The sequence below is a fragment of the Microtus oregoni genome, unplaced genomic scaffold, assembly GCF_018167655.1.
Source record: "Microtus oregoni isolate MIOR12 unplaced genomic scaffold, Mior012 000018F_ref0000195, whole genome shotgun sequence".
NCBI lineage: Eukaryota > Metazoa > Chordata > Mammalia > Rodentia > Cricetidae > Microtus > Microtus oregoni.
Window position 1 is genome coordinate 28,559,626 of NW_024543077.1, and position 14,701 is coordinate 28,574,326.

At 38.0% G+C, this 14,701-nt stretch overlaps 1 pseudogene; it reads right to left on the minus strand.

Annotated features, from left to right (window-relative positions):
* Window positions 1-3,146: 3,146 nt before the first annotated feature.
* Window positions 3,147-14,141, minus strand: LOC121458781 (annotated as a pseudogene).
* Between the last annotated feature and the right edge of the window lie 560 nt (window positions 14,142-14,701).

The following is a 14,701-nucleotide window of genomic DNA, read 5'->3' on the forward strand; positions in this document are numbered from 1 at the left end:
GAGAGAGACGCCATGCTTCCAGCTCCCAGGCAGACGCACGCCATGCCCCAGCTCCGACCCAGGATGGACTTAGGCTAGAATCTTCCCGGTAAGACCGGTGCTCACAGATTATTAGAGATGGGTTGATCGGGATATCAGAATTAGCCAGTAAGGGCTAGAGCTAAAGGGCCAAGCAGTGATTTAAAAGAATACAGTGTCCATGTAATTATTTCGGGGCACAAGCTAGCCGAGCAGGCGGCTGGGGTGTTGGGGACGCAGCCCCGCCGCCCTTATTACTTCATATGGCGCCCACGTGGACAACTGCTTCCACATAAAGCCTGAGACAGCTTGGGAAATAATTATAGAACAAAATGAAAGCATTGTGCCTGGTTTCTTGGTAGCAGCAATTTCTCGGTTCTACTCTGCTTGCTAGAGGCAAGCAAGCGCCTCATCTAAGAGAGGCTTCCTGACTCAGCTTTAGCTGCAAAGCCTGCAGCTCATTAAGAGGTCCTGCCACGAAACACTTAAACGGTGTTGACGAAAAGCTGAACACATGCTTTTCGGTTTTCAGCCATAGCAGGAAAAAAGCTGCGCCGTTTAAAAATGCCGGCTTTCTGGGCTGTCCTGCCAGGACAAACTCTGACTCTTTTACGCAGGCGGTTTGTGCGGTGTGCAAGCAAAGGCTGCTGAAGCTCGCTTGCTGGCTACAGCCAGTACCTCAGTCATGAGGCTGGAAAGCTAAGGAATGGGCTGGATTCCAGCCGGCAAAGCCACGCCTTTAATCCTACTGATATTGCTTGGTAAAGACTCGTGTGGTCAGAAAAAGAGAGATATACAGTAAAGAGAGATTCAAAGACAAAGAAAATTTCTAAATGGTTTGAAGTGTGTTAAAAATATATGCAAACTAAAATTTAAAGTTCTTAAAGTAACAAAAGAAAAGGAAGAGAGTTGTTGTGTGTGGTACACACCTTTAATCCCAACACTTGGTAGGCAGAGGGAGATAGACCTCTGTGACTTCAAGGTGTGGTAGCACACGCCTTTAATCCCAGTGCCTGGGAGGCAGAGACGGGCAGATCTCTGAGAGTTCAAGGACAGCCTGGTCTACAGAGTTACTTCAGGTCAAAGATACAGAGAACCTGTCTCAAAAAGCAAAGAGTTAAAAGTAAAAATAAACAAAATAGAGGTTAAAACAAAGCTGCACAAAGATGGAAAATACACAGAGACTTTTGATACTGTATGCTATTATGCTCTCTTTGAATTGTTTAAATGCTGAGGAAGGAGAAACAGATGCTAAAAGATATTTATTTATAAATACTGCTGAACTAATCCAACATAGATATTATGAATTTGGATCTAAGGATATGATACTTTGGAAAGGAGTTTCTTATTTTGTTTTCACAGAGGATGAGACGCTGTTCATTTCTTCTATTCCAATTTGGTATGATGGACCACGCCCTCCTGAAGGGTTGGTGTGAACGCCTTCAAAAAATTGCTTCACTCAACTGCCAACTGAGATGAAACTAGCACACAGGTTGTACCATGAAAGACCTAATTAACGACGCCCCCATTCAGCAGAAAGCAGTTTGGAGAGAAATAACTGCGCCCATATTCCCAAAAAATGTTTATAAATGTTCTTTTACATTTAAAGGGGGATATAATATAGATATGAATAATTTACATTAGTATAGATTTTGCTTTATTGATAGAGATTTAAGGTCAATTTTGTTATATATATAAGTGTTTCTGATTTTGATTAAGGTATTGTGATTGTGTAGTTCATTTAAATATGTACTGTATAATTAAGAAATATAGGTTGTTAATGGATAATCATAGATAATAGTAAAGCTTGTAGTCATGTTAGTTAGATTTTCTAGATATATAGAGATATATTTTAGTTAGACATTCTTCATGTCTTTCAAAGATTACAGAATAGGACATTTAAATGTTTTAATAACTTAGGACTTTTCATGACAATGAGACACTCTGCTCCTGGCAGCACCAATGTACTTCAAGAGGAAGATGGGCATCGAAGAGGCACCTTATGGAGTTTGATAGCCATTGGGGCAAGAAACTGCTCTTGCCTGGACTATTGCATAAACTGGACACAGAGAACCCACAGAGAGAGGACTACTGAACTTGCCTAAGCTGAGATGATCTTTTGGGGTTCCTGATTCATGAAAGAGTCTGCGAGACATTCTGCAGGACACAACAGATAGTGACTGAACTGACTTTGAATTTTCCTGCTTTATGGAAATGTCTGCTGGATACCATGGGCCTGAAGGCTGAAGATGGATGCCCCAACGGTACAAAAGAACTTTGGGTGACTGTCCAGGCAGCAAGATGTCTTTGTCATTTCTAGAGTTTGAAGTTTCTTAGTTCTTGTTTACTTAGGTAATATTATATCTTTCTGGAGTCTTTGATGGAGTTAAGAATAGTTAGTTATAGTTATAGTTTTCCTTAGTTATGATAAAGATTATTGTAACTTTTACTTGATAACTGTTTTGTTATATGTAATTTTGCTATGTTAAAGCCTTTTTTTTTTGTTTAAACCAAAAAAGGGGAAATGATGGAGGAAGGTAATTGGCTAATAAAGGAACTGCCCTGGCCCATTTTATTGGTTAGAGGATAGGTGGGAGGAGTAAACAGAACAGAACGCTGGGAGGAAGAGGAAGTGAGCTCAGAGACTCCACAGCTCTCTCGGGAGCAGACGCCTCAGAGAGAGACGCCATGCTTCCAGCTCCCAGGCAGACGCACGCCATGCCCCAGCTCCGACCCAGGATGGACTTAGGCTAGAATCTTCCCGGTAAGACCGGTGCTCACAGATTATTAGAGATGGGTTGATCGGGATATCAGAATTAGCCAGTAAGGGCTAGAGCTAAAGGGCCAAGCAGTGATTTAAAAGAATACAGTGTCCATGTAATTATTTCGGGGCACAAGCTAGCCGAGCAGGCGGCTGGGGTGTTGGGGACGCAGCCCCGCCGCCCTTATTACTACATACACTCAAGATATTCATAGAGTTTCTCTCCAGGATGGTTTATTTCATGTAGTTGGAGATTATTGTGACAAAGGATTGACCACACAGATTCCATTCATGGTTTCTCTCCGGTATGTGTACATTCATGCATTTGACGATGGATAAAACAGAAAAAGCCTTTATTACACTGATCTCATTCATTCTGTTTCTCTCCAATATGTGTTCTTTTATGCCTTTGAAGATTCCTGTGAGCTGCACAGGCCTTCCCACACTGATTACATCCATAGGGTTTCTCTCTAGTGTGTGTTCCTTTATGCCTTTTAAGATTCCTGTGAGAGGCAAAGGCCTTACCACACTCATTACATTCAGAGGGCTTCTCTCCAGTATGTGTTCTTTTATGCAACTGAAGACAACTGTGCTGTGCAAAGGCCTTACCACACTGATTACATCCATAGGGTTTTTCTCCAGTATGTGTTCTTTTATGCTTTTGAAGAGCAATGTTCTGTGCAAAGGCCTTACCACACTGATTACATCTGTAGGGTTTTTCTCCAGTATGTGTTCTTTTATGCATTTGAAGATTATTTCGATATGCAAAGGCCTTCCCACACTGATTACATTCATAGGGTTTCTCTCCAGTGTGTGTTCTTTTATGCAATCGAAGATAACTGTGCTGTGTAAACGCCTTACCACACTAATTACATTCATAGGGCTTCTCTCCAGTGTGTGTTCTTTCATTCCATTTAAGGTAACTGTCATATGCCAAAAGTTTACAACATTGAATATATATGGAACGATTCTCTCCAGTTTGAATTCTTTCAGTCCTGCAAGGATAATTGGCACACTTAAAAGCTTTACCACATTCAATACACTGTTGTATCTACACATTTGTATGAATTAGTTTTATAATAAATTCTAATTGTAAAGATAAATCAGATACTGAGTTTTTATAACTATGTTTAAGCTCATGTCTTGCTCTTTAATTAGAGGTTGTCTTGCAACTTTGAAGATACCTCCGATGGTCAATTCCTTTCTTTCATGACTTACCTTTTTACCTAGACAGAATTTTTTTCTGTATGATATTTTACACATATGTGAACAGGAGTGGATAAACTCAGAGCTTTAACAAGTTTATTGCATTCATAAATTTTCCTATCCTGTGAATCATATTATATTTGCTATGTGAACTAGGACACCCAGAAGTATTTGCACAGTTCTAGAACTCATAGGGCTATTTTGCATTGTTAGTTTGTTTATGTATTAACAATGATGGTGGAAAACCAATTTCTTGTATACTTGAATCAAATTCCACAAGTATATTCTATATGGGGACTAATGCTCATCTCATTGTTCTTAGAAGTATGCTGCATCTCTCTATATCCCCATGCTCATATGCATGTATCAAGAATAATTATGGTATACATAGTAAAGAAGAATAACAAATAAAAGATTTCTCCATTGAATCCTTAGGATTTGATTTGCTGTTCCTCACAGATTTGTGGTATAGGAACTCTGATTTCTCCACAACAACTGCCCCTTGACTCTAACTGGCTCTCTCACTAAACTTAGCATGGTCACAAGAAGTATATGAGTAATACAAGATTTACTATGGGCTATTGGTTTGGTAGAAAGATTTCCAGATATACTTATCTTCTCTTCGGTGTGTATAAATTCTGTATTATGGGAAGCAAGAAACAAATGGATTTGGAGATCTACAACAAAGCTCTCATGGTGCTATGGTTCAAATGGTGATATCTGTTTAGGTATTGTTTTCTTGACTTCTTTTTTTTTAAAAGAATGTCATGCAAATGCCCTTCAATCACATGAAATATGGATTCATGAGAATTTAACACTCATCAAAGCTCTTAAAGTTGTGTTTATTTATACCATTGCTTTTGTTTAAAAGTTTCAGGACACATTATAATTTTATCAGAGACATGTTTTTATCAGCTCGCACATGAAAATTACGTTTCAAATCTTCTAAAACTTTGACAATGTTCTTCAGTATTATGATCTTCCAAAATGAATCCTAAAATATAACACCAGAAAATGTATATTATTGAAAATTGCACAATATTTAACCTATTATCTTAAGGGACCTTTAGAATGACTGCTTTTTTCTCCTCCTCCTCCTTTTTAAATCAAATTACAGAAGAAAATCATTAAACAAGGAAAAGTTGTTCTCTTATTTTGAAACAAGAAGGAAATGTATCTTTACCTATAGTAGTGAGGTTCTTGTAGGTCTCCAGCATCACATCTTTGTAAAGATTCTTCTGGGAAGGATCCAGCAAATTCCACTCTTCCTGAGTGAAGTTGATATGCACATCATCATAGGTCACTGTCCTCTAAAATAGTTCATTCATTTGTTTAATAGGAAGTATGATGGTGACAACATTTTAAATGTATACTTCTTTGACAGTTTAGTCATATAATTCTGGTGTTCCCCACTCTTATTCCATGATATAAACAATCATTTTAGAAGGAAATGGAATAGGATTGTCACTTTTGTCATTTCTGTGGCCTTTGAATGGGATATCACCTTACAAAAGAACAGTCAATTAACACAGAGAGACAAGAAAACTGATCAACAGTACATAGTGCACATCAGAAAATTTTATGAAGAAATACTATTTACAAAAAAAAATACAATGGACAAAGTAGGTGTATTGACTCACGCCTTTAAGCGCAGCACTCAGAAAGCACAGGTGGATATATTTGTCTCTGAGTTGAATGCAAGTCAAGTCTATGGAATCAGGTCCAGGACAGGTGGAAGTACACATTAAGGCCCTTTCTCCAATAGAAAAATCAGTGAAATAAACATTATATAGAAAGAATTCAGAGGTTTTTACTGAAGTTCCTACAAAGAGTTATGCATTCATGTCATGTGTATTCCTGTATAATACCGATAACATTTTACTGAAGAGTCCAAAAATAAGAATATAAAAATGTATGGGAAACGCTTCTTCCAAACCTAAGGCCCCCTTGAGCCTTGTCCTTTCTCATTTCCAGGATTTTGAGGAGGCCACTGTAGTCTCTGCAGCTCATGTGAAGCTGGAGGTTCCTTTGGGTCTTAGGTCCTTTCGGGTCCTATTCTCTCACTTCTAAAATTTCAGGAATTTAACAGTAGATGTTGCCAGCCTTCCCTGCCCCTGTCTGTCTCAGGAATCCATGGCCACTAACTGTTTATTTCTAAATTTATGAGTTAACCATGTTCAATGTGTACTGGCTGTAGCCTTTACTGACTGCCCAAGAAGCTTAAAATTTACCTCTAAGTGTTCTGGTTACTGAGTCTGATATATAATCGCTTTTCTTTACCTTCTCAGGAGACAGTTTCAGTTTGATACAAACTTGTTCTTCTATTATCCAAAGAATGGTTATCTTAATTTCTTTCCTGAACTCATCAAATATGATTAAAGGGTTTTATTTTGATACTAAAAATCTTCAATTCAAAATCATTATTCTTGAGTAAATCTGACAGGAATGTAATATAAAGTCCGAGTCTTACAACAACTGCTAACACGTTACATACTGTTAAGAAATACAAGAGTCGGGGGCTAGAGAGATGGCTCAGTGGTTAAGAGCATTGCCTGTTCTTCCAAAGGTTCTGAGTTCAATTCCCAGTATTCACATGGTGGCTCACAACCAGCTGTAATGGGGTCTGGTGCCCTCTTCTGGCTTGCAGACATATACACAGACAGAATATTGTATGCATAATAAATAAATAAATATTTTTTAAAAGAAATACAAGAGTCAACTTATAAATGACAAGCTGTTTCTCATAGTCATCCTAAGTACTGATGTGATTAACTGCAGAGATAAGCCTAACCTTGTTAGTCCCTTGTGTGCTTAGGTCAAATACTGGTGCCAAGGGTTGTCTGTCTGCTCAGACATAACTAATGGACCTCAAATGCTTAGAGATCTGTAGAAAATGGCATTTAAATATTTTACTAGAAAGGTTTTTTTTATAATGCCAGCTCTAGACAGCTTCTCTATTTCTTCCACAGAAGACAGATGGGCACAGAAGATCTACGCAAAACTGGATCAAATGTGGCAGCACTAGCCACTGAGCAAACCTGCTTTTCACCTCAACTACGGCAAAGACTCTCTTCAGATGGTGGAGAAAACAGAACACTGGGAAATTGACTGCCTCGAGTGCCTAAGGCAAAAGGTAGGCTGTTCCTCCCATGAGTCCTTACTCCACAGAAGCCTATGGAATCTTCTGGTACCTTGTGAGCCTGATGATGGATGTTGCCCTATCACCTGCCCTCAACAACCATTGAGGACCCCAGCGTAGCTGTCTAGGCAGACAGAAAGCAAGTCTGTATCATTTTTTTGAATCAATAACTCAGGTGAAATTTATTCCTCTGAGAACTCTGATGCTGTTTGATGCTTTGCCAGCCTAGAAGCAGCAACTAAGGCTTCAGCTGCCTTCTCAGTTCTAAGATTCAGGTCACAGGTCTCGCTCTCTTTGAACCAATACAAAGTCTAGACACAGCTCATCTTGCTACCAGACTCAAAGAGAGAGAGAGAGAGATGGGAAGAGACACACAGAGAGATAGACAGAGAAAGAGACAAAAAGACACACACACACACACACACACACACACACACAGAGAGAGAGAGAGAGAGAGAGAGAAACTCACAAAACAGATTTCAGTGTAACTTCTTACCATTCCTTTGTTTAAAGAAACTTTACGGGGGGGCTGGAGAGATGGCTCAGAGGTTAAGAGCATTGCCTCCTCTTCCAAAGATCCTGAGTTCAATTCCCAGCAACCACATGGTAGCTCACAACCATCTGTAATGGGGTCTGGTGCCCACTTCTAGCCTGCAGGCATATGCACAGACAGAATATTGTATACATAATAAATAAATAAATATTTTTAAAAAAGAAACTTTACAGGGACTGCTCTCAGTGGTCAGTGCCCTGTACATACTAGTAAAGTAAATAAAAGTTGTTTTATGATACAAAGCTTAAGATAGGAGGATCTAAAACAGTTTAAGGATCTAAGAAAATGTTTTAAAGTGTGCAAAAAAAGGTGAGTTAAAGTATGAAAACAAGAATGTTTCAGGGGGGCGGGGCTAGAGAGATGGCTCAGAGGTTAAGAGCATTGCCTGCTCTTCCAAAGGTCCTGAGTTCAATTCCCAGCAACCACATGGTGGCTCACAACCATCTGTAATGAGGTCTAGTGTCCCTTCCTGTCTGTTCCTAAGCATGTTTCTCTCCCTCTCCTGTTTTTGAGCTCCTTTCCCAAAAGCTTCAATTGTAATTTTCCCTTTAAATTCCTAAATTTTAATGTTTGTCTCTGGTCTATATGTCCTAGCAGGGTTCCACTTGGTTGACAGACTCATCTAGGCATCAGCTGCTGACTCCAACCTATGAGCCCTGGAATTGCCAAAAGCTGACAGGGACTAATCCAGTTGACAAGAACGCGGCTTGTCTCCAGCTGGGTCAAATCAGACCTTCCTGTTTTGTGCCCATCATTCCCTGTTTCCCTTTGACTGACCTTCTAGCCTTCCTGGTCCCTAACATTTTATGCCTTGTTTCAGCTTGAAGCAGCTGCAGAAAGAATATATTTTCCCTGTCACCAGACCAGGCTGACAAAAAAGGCCAAGTCAGAGACATTAATCAAAAATAAATCAGAGATTTGATTCTAGTTACAAATCAAAGGTGGAAATGAAGAGTCTAAGAATAAGAGTACAAAAATGTAGATTCCAAAAATAAGAATGTAGAAATAAAGAAATATAAAGTTGTAAGCCTAGGAGAATGAGAGCAGGCTGTCAGCAGCTTTCTCAGCAGCTCGAGGATTATCTAATAACAATGGGTTGCTTTGCTTTACAACCCATAGCTCTATTTACAAGACCAAAGCATCTCTCTGCAAACTGAGAGCTAGCCTACAGATATGAGCTGAGTCAACTTTTAGGAAATAGATATATGACCGCTGAGTTATGCATTATCACTGCTTGTGAAATTGGCAGCATAAAAGGGGAGACCACAGGGCTTCAATAACAACTGCCTAAAAGTACCAAGAAAGGCAATAAATTACTAGTTTAACTAAAGACCTCTGTTAATAGAGACTGTAAAATAAGGCAATCTGTATTTGAGTTTTACCTTGAAATGCAAAAATTTCTTTGTTCAGACCTAATGCTTGGTGCCCCTACTATGAAAAGATGGGTTTAGAAACCTGCCTTTTGCCACAGCCTAACAAACGCCATCTCTGACTGTGGTCTCAGCTAGCTGATAAGCTTTTATTGCCCCATGGAGATTTTTTATTTATTTTTATTTCTGGATTCTAATTTCTGGTTTCTTGAATAAAGTTTTCTTCTGGCTTATTAGACTTTGGTGGTCTGTCCCTGTCATTGCATGACCCCCCATGGAACTAACATTACAAAAAAGAACTTCATGTTTAAAACAATTACAAATGGACAGATGAAAACATTAGCGATATAAATGTTGGGCATAAACAATCAGCACAGGCAGCAGAGATGGCTGAGTAGTACTGAGCTCATCCTGGTCTTGAATAGAGAAATTTCCAGTACTTATATGGAGATCACAACTATTCATTATTCCAAGTTCAGGATTTCTGAGTTCCTGTGATCACTCTGAGGACCAGGTACCCATGTGAAGAAAGCAAAAGAGAAGGCCTCGTCCATGGCATTTGCCTTAGCTCCTGCCTCTAGAACCCTGCTGTGTTTGAGTACCAGTTGTGCCATTCTTTAATAGTGAACAACAATATAGAATTGTAACCCAAATAAACTCTTTTCTCTTCATCCCGGTTTTTGGTCATGATGTTTCATCACAGCAGAAACCCTAATTAAGATGCTATCTTCAGTTGCTATGTATGAGAGACCTTCCTTCTCTTTTCTAAAGTTAAACAAAGAAGAGAGATTTGGGGGAAGGTTGGGACAGAGGGCAATGGTGGGAGGAAACACTGCAGTCAAGATGAAAGAAGAATAAATAAAAGATAAATGGAAGAGAGGAATGAGGAAAACTCAGGAAAGATTGGGTCAAGGAAAGATGAAGATTCAGCAGGGCAAACGACAAATCCTGTGGCTCTATCTCAGGTATATGGGCTTTATTTCCAAAGGGCTTAGAAAGTTCTATCCCTGCTGAAGCATTAATCTAATTGACATTTAACAATAAGGAATCAGGAGTCCGAGAGCAGGGTAAGAAACTGAAAGATCAGAGAACTAGTTGACCAGCCTCCAGTGACTACTATGTCTTCAGTTTCTCCATGCAAGTAGGGTGCTACTAGCCTCCCAGGCCTGCCTTAGGAATCCTGACTCCTATCTGTCCAGAGTCCTCCAAACCTCTATGTAACTTTTGGTTAGTTAGTGATTAGCTCTTCCCTGACTCCAAGCAAGCTTTATTATCAGAATATCATCAAAATATCACACATGTCCCCCTTTTGTCTAATTAAAACATGAAGGTTTTAACTAGCATAGTAAAATTACACACACTACATACAATAACTATATATAATATATACAGGGAAGAATTATATTAATAATGTTCAATCCATTTGCATTTCGTAAATCTAGAGGAAATGTTTTATCATTTGTCCTATCTTAGTCAATCCAAGGTGTTGTACCTAAATTACTTTTTATCCTAACTTGTATTAGCAACCTTAAATGTTTTTATGTCTCTTATACTTAGATATTTTATACATTTTTGAGTTCTTTTTTTCAGTTTAGAAATATGCAGAATTACAATGATTGAGCCTTTAACTCCATTAGAGAACTCAGAAGGAATAGTATTACCTAAGTAAACAGGAAGTGTAAAGCAAAAAAAAATTAAAATGAAAAAACACCACCTGTCCATTTAAAATAAATCTTTGCCAGGCTGTGGTGGTGCAGGCCTTCAATCCCAGCACTGTTACCACAGAGGCAGGTATATCTCATTGAGTTAGAGGCCAGCCTGTTCTACAAAGTGAGTTCCAGAAAAGCCAGAGCAACTCAGAGGAATCTGTCCTAAAAAAACAAACAAAAAAGGAAACAAAATGTCTTTTTGTTTCACATTGAAAACATACCTAACATGACTATAAGCATAATTATAATAAGTGATTGTTGGGTCAATTTATTCCTTTTGAGGGGCACATTTTAATCTGATGAAGTGGTTTTTTTTTTTTTATAAGTCTCTGTTGTCCAGTGGTTTTTAGATTCCTTAGTTGGATGTTTTCTTGCTTTTGTAAAGACAAAACAAAACTCTGCCTCAACCCTAACTTTATGGATGTCTATTTTTGGCAATTATATTTACTCAAAAGAAAAACATGTGTTAGTCTTATGAATTAGTTTAGATTGAATGGTAATGCTCTCTGATGAACTATTGTCTCTTTTAATCAAGAGATCTTTTTGCTTGAATCTAATCTTTAAAAACTTTAATGGTCTCTATAAGTTTATTTCCCAATTTAACACATATCTTGGCGTTTATTCTGAAGTCAACATATCTTTAAAGAAAATAGGTTGATTTTAATTTAGCAGCGTTTATTTTATTACCTAATGTCTCCCTAGAGCTGTTGTTTCCTTTCCAATAGAATTTAAAAATTTTTAAAGTTAATAATCTTAGGTGGGTGGAGTAAACAGAACAAAAGGCTGGGAGAAAAAAGCTGAGTCAGAGTGTCGCCATGATTTTCCCACTCCAGACAGATGCAGGTTAAGATCATTCCTGGTAAGCCAGCTCGTGGGCTACAGCAGATTATTAGAAATGGTTTAGTCCAGGTGCGAGAGCTAGCCTAGAAGAGGCTAGATAGAAATGGGCCAAGCGGTGTTTAAAAGAATACAGTTTCCGTGTAATTATTTCGGGTAAAGCTTTAGCGGCCGGGTGCTGGGGACGCAGCCCTGCCGCTCCATATTTCAACAATAATCTATTCTGTAACCTATATCCCATGGGGGGGGGGGGGGAGTCTTAAATACCCCTTTCTGTTAACTGAGCAATATATTTAAGATGCCTGATGAAGTGTTAATCTAATTAATCTTCATCAATAAAAATCAGGAGTCAGATATGGGGGTATGAACCTGAGAGATCGGAGAAGCAGCGGAGCACCACCAGTGACTCCGACCTCCTCCATGTAAAGAGAGAAAGATCTCCCAGCCCCACCTGTCTACTTCCTGTCTCTTATCAGATCACAGTCCTCAAAGCCTCTATGATATTTTTATTCAGCTAATGGCTAGCTCTGATCTCTGACTACAAACAAAGTTTATTATCAAAATAAGGTCAAATTATTATACAACACCCTGCAATTTCTCATAATCTTGCTCTATTGCTACTTCCATTCCTCATATGCAGGCCTCCATGACAGCTGTCTCATAGCTTGGAAATTTCAACATCCTGTGGTCTCAAATGTAACTCACCTTCATCTCCAACACTTAATGCAATGAACTCTCATAGTCTTTTAATTGGGGCTCTGAATCTCCCAATCATACATGGCTACAATTGAGATGAACTGACCACGGAAGAAGGATCCATGACCTTTATATTTTGCCTCTCTCTTATTTCCAGAATCGCTGAAATATAGGTGATATGCTGCCAAGGTTTGAGGGACACTGCCAAGGTTGGACTAACCTTACAGGTGTTTTTGTATGATGTTGCTGCTGAGACAAGGAATTAAGTTGCATACTCCTTCCATAAATTAAGGGCATTGTTGGATAGAAACTTAGACTTAGGTCACCTTCCTAGGCTTTAAATGCACAGCAAGTGCCTTCCTTTAATGGTCCTTGAAAATCAATGTTTTTTTCACCACTGAATTGCCATCTATAACTACCTATTGCTTTTATTCTTGGGACATGAAAAATTTCACATAGGATTGAGTCCAAAATATCATACAAATGATATTTTTTATAAAGTCTTCTAAGCACCAGCAAATACTTATTATGCCAAGATCACCTAATAGGGCCACAAGGAATAAAGCCAGACTTGGACTGGAGAAGCCACAGCAAGGTAAGGTTATGCCTATTTATTGAGAGCAATCAGACGTTTTATATCTTTATAAGAAGTATAAAGTATCATTTTCTTTTATGATAAAGAAAATGATATCTGTTAAGATCACTTAGACACCATTTCATTTCTTACAATTGGTGATTGCCGCTAAGTCTGCATCACAGTGAGGAACTGAAAACTTTTTAAAAGAAATTTCAAGAGAACAGATTTTTTTAAATGTTTTTTTTTTAATTTTATTTATTTATTATGTATACAATATTGTCTGCGTGTATGTCTGCAGGCCAGAAGAGGGCACCAGACCTCATTACAGATGGTTGTGAGCCACCATGTGGTTGCTGGGAATTGAACTCAGGACCTTTGGAAGAGCAGGCAATGCTCTTAACCTCTCAGCCATCTCTCCAGCTCAAGAGAACAGATTTTTAAAGAATCAATGGGCATATCAAGTAACTTGCTTTACTCTGACTGCTTTATAAGTCACAAAAACTTTTGAAAACAATGTTATTGATGTTTTTTTGAGTATGTTTGTGAACAAGACAAAATGCCTTACATATGTATTCATGCAATATACAAAAAAAGAGATTGTCAGATCCCCTGGATTGGGAATATTAGAGATTTATTAACCTCCCAACTTGAATGGAGTTTTGAACTCTGGTGATCCAAAAAGAGAATAAGTGCTGAGCCACCTGTCAAGACACATAAAACCTTTTATCAAATAAGCCAAGTCTTTCTCAGATTAATAAAAACAAGGAAAACAAAATATAAATAAATAAAGAAGTAAAAAATTGATCTTTGGGAACATGATTCATGAACTAAGATGGTCTGTAAGGTAAATTTGCACCATTAAATGAATACAATACAATCACTTTGCCCAACAATTTATAAGAAAAAGGTTAAGCACACAGTTACATTTCCCAGTGGAAACACACAGAATGCTCATTGGGATTATATATTAATCATATCAACACTTAAGTAGCAAAGACTCAAATGTGAAGATACCATCCACTGAAACACTGCACTCAGTTATTTCAGAAAATGGAGAGGCAAGCATCTAAGATGAACAGAACAGTCTCTCTACAAAACTTCCCAAAAACCCAAATTTAAGGAACTGATGATGTAAGAAATTTTCTGAATAAAATTAGTGAAGGTCCGTCTTTTTCAAGAAAATGAATAATATAATTAGATTTCAGTTGTAGATCACAGAAAAAATAGTATAAAGATTCACATAATATACTTTGTATATTTTCTACAAAGATCCATCAATCAAGAATGTGTACAATGTTTGTGAAAAAATAAAGATGTTGAAGAGAAAAAGCCAAAAACAAAAGAGGAAAATATAGGCAACTTTTTATCAAAAGATGAAAGAAAACTTCGGTAAGGAAAAGTGTCATCTTGACCAATGTTACCCAGCTGCCTTTGAATATATTTGTACAGAAATTAAATAAACACAAACTTCACAACTTTCACAAAGATATCTCAAAGTGACCCTTAAACTCTTGTTTCTGACCCTCCATTACTGATATGTCTTTCAAAGACAGAAGCCTCATGAGATAGATTTTCTTTTTGCAAATGGAGATCTCTTTCAATAGCTTTTCAGACCTTTGGGCTTTCTTCTAGTTTAAAGTAAATGCAGTCCCACTGATGACCAATGCTAAAACAACTTAGAAACATAAATTAAAATCTGCTTCCTGTTACATAGAATCAGGCAGAATATGTGGATTGTGCCATACAACCTTTCTAATACAATGCACACCTGAGAAATCTCTGCACATCAGAAACTCCTTTTGCGTCCTGGAAGTAAACTTCACTGGATCACACCA